The 7,643-nt window shown below is 41.0% G+C and overlaps 1 protein-coding gene across 1 annotated transcript in view; it reads left to right on the top strand.

Annotated features, from left to right (window-relative positions):
• Positions 1-6,461: 6,461 nt before the first annotated feature.
• The window catches only part of UGT8 (UDP glycosyltransferase 8), a 98,064-nt gene continuing 96,882 nt past the window's right edge, over positions 6,462-7,643 (top strand). The window contains exon 1 of the mRNA XM_004480884.2: positions 6,462-7,039. The gene's annotated coding sequence lies outside the window, so the exon portion shown is untranslated. The remainder of the gene's footprint in view (positions 7,040-7,643) is intronic.

Genomic DNA, 7,643 nt, shown 5'->3' with positions numbered 1-7,643 from the left:
AATCCAATATCTATTTTTGGAATTCATAAACATTATCAAACTGCCACACCAGGTCATTAACCTTTTATTCAGGCTTCATTCACATATGTGGGAATCCTGGCCCAGCCTCTGTTTTCCAGTACTGAGCCTGGCTTTAGTCCTCTTCCTGTATGGAGCCCTGTATTAGTTATTCTATTTATGTATAACAAATTACATAAATTCAGCTGATTAAAACAGCACACATTTATTACATTTTTGTGGTACAGGAATATGGGCATTGTTTAGCTGGGTCCTCTGCTCAGCATTTCTCAAGCCTGCAATCAAAGTAGTCACTAAGTTAATTCCACAATGAACAGTCTACTGGGCAAGAATATATTTTCAAGCTCATTCAGTTGGCAGAATTTGCATACTTGTGGCTGTATATGGAGGAATGTAGCTTTTTGCTACATTAAGGACCATCTCCTGATTAAGTCAGGCCCACCCAGGATCATCTCCCTTTGTTGAACTCAACATAAACAGATTTTGGGCATTAAATACATCTGCAAATTTCCTTCATCTTGACCTTATTCTAGTGACTAGATCAGTCACAGTTCCCACCTACACAGACAGGGAGGGATTATAGACAGCATGAATGCCAGGGGTGGGAATTACGTACTCACTCTAGGCTCTGGGTACCACAAGCACCTTTAGTTCTAAGACTAACATCTGTGCCCATTCACAGAGGTCACAGCCCTTGGCTCCCTGCTTTGTATTTCTGTTCTATTTGTAGTTTATAGAGATTCTGAACTTGTTTTAATTCCTCTGTGTCTTATTAGCTTTTTGTAGGGAACAGAGCAGTAATATGAAAGCATAAACTTATGAAGTCATCTTGCTCAACCAGTATTTTGTAGAATTTTAGAGTTAGGATAGGTTTCTGACAACCTAGGTGTGTTTTGTGGTGGGCAATTATTTAAGCAAATGCTTTCATAGTGATTATTTTGGTATGGGGGGATGTGACTTTTTGAATCTGGGTATATCTCAGAATACCATATCCTTTGAGCTAATCCATTCCTATGGGTATAAACCTATTATATATGGGACCTTTTGATTAGATCAGTTCAGTTAAGGGCCTTTGATTAAAGTTACCTTAATAAGATGAGACATAGGATGGATTTTAATCCTCTCACTGGATTCCTTTTTAAACAGGATGTATACAGAGAGACAGAGCAGAAAGAAAAGACCCAGAAAAGAAAGTGACTTTTTAAGCAGTATGATTTTAAGAGAACCACATGAAATAAGGGCCACAAAATATTGCTTATACCAGTCTGCCAGGGCAAATCCCTTATTTCAATCTTGAAACCCTATAAAATTAGTTGTTTCATTTTTTTTCTATTAGAAGGGAGAGGGTGTTTTCCTAAAAAGAACTGTGGATTCTGGAGGTTTTCTTTAATCTTCCTGGTAAGAGCATGTTGAATATGTAGATAAACTAGTCTTTACCTTATGAAGGATAAAGACCACTATGTGAAAGTGATAAAGCCCAGAGAGTTTATTTTTTAGAAATATGTTCAAAGGATCTGAGACCTGCTGTAGAAATGCAATTAATAAAAGGTTATAAACAAAGGTTAGCATCTATACAAGTATATAGATATGGTGAACATGACCTCATTCACCTAGTCCTGTAATGCTAGAACTAGTTGGTTTTCCCTGGAGCTTACAATGGATTTAGGTCAAATAAAATAAATTACAGTATGGCAGTTGTAATATATTATGAGGGTTTATTTCTAAGGGGCACTACAAGCTAAGCATAGGCTGGAATTAGTTACATCTGCCTAATGGTTGGGAAAAGAAGATAAAAAGTTTTGTGGACACAGCCTTAGCTTTGATAGCATGTAGTATTGCCTTACTCTCATTTAAAACCTTATTTGCTATCAATGCTATCATAATAAGAGACTCAATAAAGAGATATAATAATCCAAAATAGTAACCTTTTCAGTCCTGAATGGCCTAAGAGTATAGAAGACAAATGTGCTATTTCCATAAATTTCCTATGACTAACTCTGAACAGGGTTTATCATAACATTTTTGAAAGTATCTAAAAAGATTCAACTTACTGGGCATTGGAATTGGAAACTAAGTTTTGATGACAACGTTTACTTATCACAAAAATAAATATTTCTTTAGAAGGACATAGAAGATAGTGATTCCAGTGGTCATGTAATCAAAATTATAACTAGACTTTTTTGGCTAAAAAATAAATTAATTCACACATATAATAAATACCATGGAGTAGAACACATAGAATAAAGCGTGTAGTTGAAACTGACAGCAAAAAGGTGAGGTTTAAAAGAAAATAGAGATGAGAAAGGAAAGGGGAGGAAGGAGCCAAAAGGAAAAGTTAAAGCAGTGATGGTGTGCCTATTTTCATCTTGTGGATTTCATTCACAATCTACATTCTGCTTACTATCAGGTTTAGTGCTCTTATAAATATGGCAAGTTAGAGCCCATAGGAAATGTGATTAAAACATAAATTTAAACCTGTACACATATGAAATTAAACCTGTTTCATGGGGCATATTTGTACTTTCACTTGTTTATAAAGCAATGGTTCTGGAGGTAAAAGCAGACTGAGTTCGTTGTGTGCTTCTTGAATTTGGAGGGTTCCACCAATTGCCAGGATGAATCTATGTATTTCCACCTTTCCTCTGACAGGGTTTATATGGAACTATAAGATTCAGTCTGGCTATGCTAGTGGTCCAAGTGTTCAAGGGGTGATCTTCGAATCTAACAGATCTCAGTTCATTCCTTATTCATCCCTGTGGCTGGATTAACCATCGGTGTCTACACCTGTAGTATGTGCTCAACTGTCTATTTGTATTTAAATATTTTGAAAACAAAAACCAATTTAATAGGGAAGCGGACTTGGCCCAATGGATAGGGCATCCGCCTACCACATGGGTGGTTCAAATCCCGGACCACCTTGACCTGTGTGGAGCTGGCCCATGCGCAGTGCTGATGCGCACAAGGACTGCCCTGCCACTCAGGGGTGTCCCCCATGTAGGGGAGCCCCACACGCAAAGAGTGCGCCCCATAAGGAGAGCTGTCCAGCGTGAAAGAAATTTCAGCCTGCCCAAGAATGGTGCTGCACACACGGAAAGTTGACACAATAAGATGACGCAACAAAAAGAAACACAGCTTCTAGAGCTGCTGAAAAGGATAGAAGCGGTCACAGAAGAACACACAGGGAAGGGACACAGCAGACAACTGGGGCTGGGGGTGGGGGGTGGAAGGAGAGAGAAATAAAAAATAAACCTAAAAAAAACACAACAATTTAATAAAGTAATGTATTTCAAGTTTATATCATAGAAGTTGCTTATTTTATTTTAATATATGTACTTGAACCTAATAGGCTTTTTTTTTTTTTGGCTTATACAAATTTTGAAGAAGAATTAATAAACTATTTTTATCCCCCACACCCTGTACAGTATCATTTAGTTCTTAAAGAACTAAAAACCATATCTCTTCTTCATGCCCCAAATCAAATACAAACTTTTCTAAGATCCTTTTTCCAGCAAGCCTAGATAATATTAATCCCTTTTTCTCCTTTCCCTCACTATTCCTTGTCTTTATCATGCATTTGACACTTGATTACATTCAAATAAGCTATGATTACATATTTATATTATTTTCTAAATGATTATGAGTTTCTTCTCTCTCCACACTGTAGAGAGCAGAATCCATAAATTAATTTCTGTGGGGGGTGGTAGGGAGTGAAAGAGCAAATTCTCTACAATGCTTATTAAAATTGACTATCAATGGGGTGTTTAACAAATTTTTACAACTGACATGTTAAACTGATAAAAGAAGTAGAACTAGTGAACAAAATAAATTTAAGAATTTTTAAAAACTCAGGACATTAGGTCACATGTTATAAGAGGCAAAGCATTAGAAGAGTTTATTGATTTTATTTAATAAACTGTTGAGAAATAAGTCCTACAATCAAGAAAGGCAGCAAATTCTTGTACTATATTGTGCTGCTTTCAATACTAGATAATCCCTTGTTAAAATTGTCAATAAATATAACAGTCTAACAAACTTACAAAGCCAATTACAATTAGTGTTGTAAAAGGATAATATGGATAGCCAGCATTTATTGAGCACTTACGTGCCAGGTGCTGTGACTTGTGATATTTGTTTTAACTTCTGTAATTCTCATAAAAAAATTTATGAACTAGACACTATTATTATATACTGTACATTATCACTGTGTAGGTAAGGAAATAAAGGCACAGAGAAGTTAGCTAACATGTCAAAGAGCACACAGCTGGTGAGGCTGAAGTTCAGTGTTGGAAGTTCGGTTCCAGAGTTTATGGTTAATGAACCAGGCTAAGCTAGTATCTCTCATATGGTTATTGATTGTTTTCCAATTAAAATGATAAGAACACAACTGGCTGAAGAATCATAAAAAACATTTTTTTAAATAAAAAACCTGGGTGTCCTGATAAATGTTCCCTACAGAAAAAACAAGGGAAGTTTTTATCTTACTTCATACTGGCTTGAACTTCCTTACTAAAGATATGCTGTCCAAATCTGCACTCTATCGAAATAACACAGAGAATCTTGTGTGAGTCTGGATGTGTTTGGAGAATGAACTAAATATAAAAAAATTTCTTACATCCTTAAAAAAGTAGCAATGCTTCATTATTTACTTTATCCAGCCACTCAGTCAATAATAATAAGTGCCGAGTGCTTGGGGATTAAAAAAATTAACCTTAATAATTTATTGCTTTTATAATTTCGAATTCCAAAAATGTAATCCATGTACTTATACAATCATTGACTTAGCATGTTTTAAAATTTGCAGTTTTTTAAATGAGCAGAGCTGTAAGAAATACAATAATCATTACAAAAAGCAATAGACAGACATGTAGATATCCATACATAACATATAATAAAGTTTCTTCTATCTAAAAAACTGACAAAATTGTTACATGACAGTCAGTTTACATAATTTTATTCAGCAAATGGGTGTGAAAAACTTCATGATGATTTTCATGAAATTTTAAAAATTAAAATTTTCATTAATTTCAAATGATCAAGTTTTTATTAAGAATTTATATATGCCTTATCAAAACAGTAGCTTTCAACTGAAGCTTGATATTTCAGCAAATAGAACTATTAAATTAAAAGCTCAAGATATTTTAGGTCGGTTGTTATCAATGTTTTAAGAAATGCTTATTGTTGAAGCCGATGTGGCTCAGTGGTTGAATGCCGGCTTCCCATTTATTAAGTCCCCAGGTTCAATACTGGCCTGGTACCTCAAAAAAAAAAAAAACAACACACACAATTTCTTGTTATTTTAAGTTTTTCTAATGAAAATTTAAATAAAAAATAAATATAAGTTATCTCCCTAGGTCAGACACACAGGCTGGGAAAATATTTTCAATGTTTTCACAATATTTCAAATTTCTAATACGCAAAGAAAGAACATGCGTTATCCTTTTGAAATCAATTATTTGAAAATCTCTCCATTGGATAACATTCTGGGTTTCAGTTCCTGCACTTATTAAATACAGGATTAATAAAATGACAACAATGGTGCATTAGTTTTTAAAATTTATCATTAATAATATATAATTTCCATTTTCCTATCTAAAGGTAGAAAATTCCAACCTATTTCTGAATGTCGGTGTGGAGCAAGGAAAGAATGATTAGAATGAGCTCTCTTTAGATTTCCAGTATATAACGTTTGTGTGCGGAGGTAGCATATGTTTTTGGAGGTTATGCCAGACATGATTTTGCTTTCTGAAAGTTGGAACGTAAATAATACAGTGTTTGAATGAATATATATACTGGATCCAAGATCAATCAGGCTCAGAGGAAAAGCTAACTTTTGGGCTTTCCGAGTTCCCATGAAGTTTAAAATCTCCCATCAACTTCCTAAAGACGCTTGACCTCTCATCTGAGCCGCCACACGAAGGCTGCTCCAGCAAGCCTTGGGTACGCAAAGTTGTTTCCTGGCAGAGACGCCAACTCGGCATGGATCTCCTGCTGGCAAACAGACTAGTTAGATTGAAGTCGCCACAGACTCAACCAGGCAAATCCTAAGTATCACTTTAAGTAAGAGTTTGCGGGAATGGATGTTTCAGAGCCCACCAACCCAATTTACTTTTTCTAGAATCTCCAAACCCCGGCTCTTAACGCTTTCTGCTGCACAGGAGCCAGAATTGGACCTTGAATTGGCCACAGCACAGGTGCCTGATCGTCCAAGCGGCCCCCTCAGCATTTCTCCACCCGTTTGCTCGAGCGCAACTTTTGAACGGACTAGGGAGAAGTGAGGCAGTGGGAAGCCAAGAAGGTGTGAGAAGGCGCGCTACTGACACGCTCAGTGCGCTGCGCTGGCGACACTAAAAAAAAAAAAAAAAAAGGCGGGCAAGTGGACCAGAGGGAGGTGGCAGACAGGGCACAGGAAACGCCTTTCAGGGGCAACGGGGGCGGGGCCACGTGCCAGTCCCAGAGTTCGCAGCTCCACGGCGCCCTAAGGGATCCGGCGCGCCCCAGCCTGTGCGCCGTCCGCCGTTTTCGGAGGCGAGCATCCTTTTCCCAGGACGCTGTTCCTCGCTCAAACGGCGCGTGAGTGGCGCGAAGGCGCGTCCGCATCCATGCCCTAGCCACGGGCTGTGGAAGCGCTCGCAGCCAGAGCCGTGGGGGGCGAAGCTGAGCGCGTGGCGGCCAGCGTCGTGCCCCGCTGCGCCTGGCGCGGGAGGAGAGGGGCGCTCCAGCTTTCCTGGCCGCGCGCGGGGCGGGGCGCAACTGCGGGGGCCCGGCCGCCCGCGGGGAGCAGCGAAGGAGCAGGCGCGCTGCGGGCCCGAGGGAGGGCACGGTTAAAGCATTGCCAGCCACCGCGAGCCCAGAGAGCCCGTCCTAAGCCAAAGTACTAACTCCGCAACCTCCCTCACGCCCCCAAACCACCGAAGACGGCGATACCTGACCCAGCCTACAAACACGGGTGCCTTCTGTCCCCGGATACACTTACACGACAGAGACCTAGACAAACTCACGCGCAGCAGCTTCAAGGCACGAGGTAAGCGGAGGAACCACAGCGTCCCGCGGGTGGAAGGGGGGCGGGCTGCGAGGAGGAGAGGGGCGTTGTTTGTTCTGGGAGGTGAGAGCCGGGCGAATGGCTGCGATCCAGGGGCGGGAGGTAGGAATCGGAAAGTGCAGATGGGGTTGGACTGAAGGAGTTAGGAATGGATGACAGGGGTTGGGGGTTGGGGTGGGGAGGAAGGTCGGGGACTGGGGAGGAGGAGGGTGCGCGCGACATCTTTCTAGGCTGCTCCTCATCGCGCCTGCACCCCTTTCCCTCCCAAATGGCATCCGTTTGAGGGAATCTCTCATTCGCACGTGCAGGCGGAGGAAGGGGATCACTGGGCGCGCCAGGCGCCAGGACCGCCGCGTCGGCGGAGGACTTTGCACTTGACCTCGAGAGATGGGCACCGAGACGCCCAGAGGCTGGAGTTTGCTATCAAGCAGGGATGGGGGACCGGGAGGTGTGCTCTGAGGCTCCTTTCTACTCCGTCTACTTCCTAAGGGAGAAGCAGGGCGGAGTGCGTCGGGGATGGGAAATACCTCAGGACTGCACTGACACACACGGTGGGACCTTTCAGCCCCTGCGGGCCGCCTCGTGG

The sequence above is a fragment of the Dasypus novemcinctus genome, chromosome 1, assembly GCF_030445035.2.
Source record: "Dasypus novemcinctus isolate mDasNov1 chromosome 1, mDasNov1.1.hap2, whole genome shotgun sequence".
NCBI classification, from domain to species: Eukaryota; Metazoa; Chordata; class Mammalia; order Cingulata; family Dasypodidae; genus Dasypus; species Dasypus novemcinctus.
Note: the sequence above shows the minus strand (reverse complement) of the source record. Positions and strands in the feature narration are given on the sequence as shown.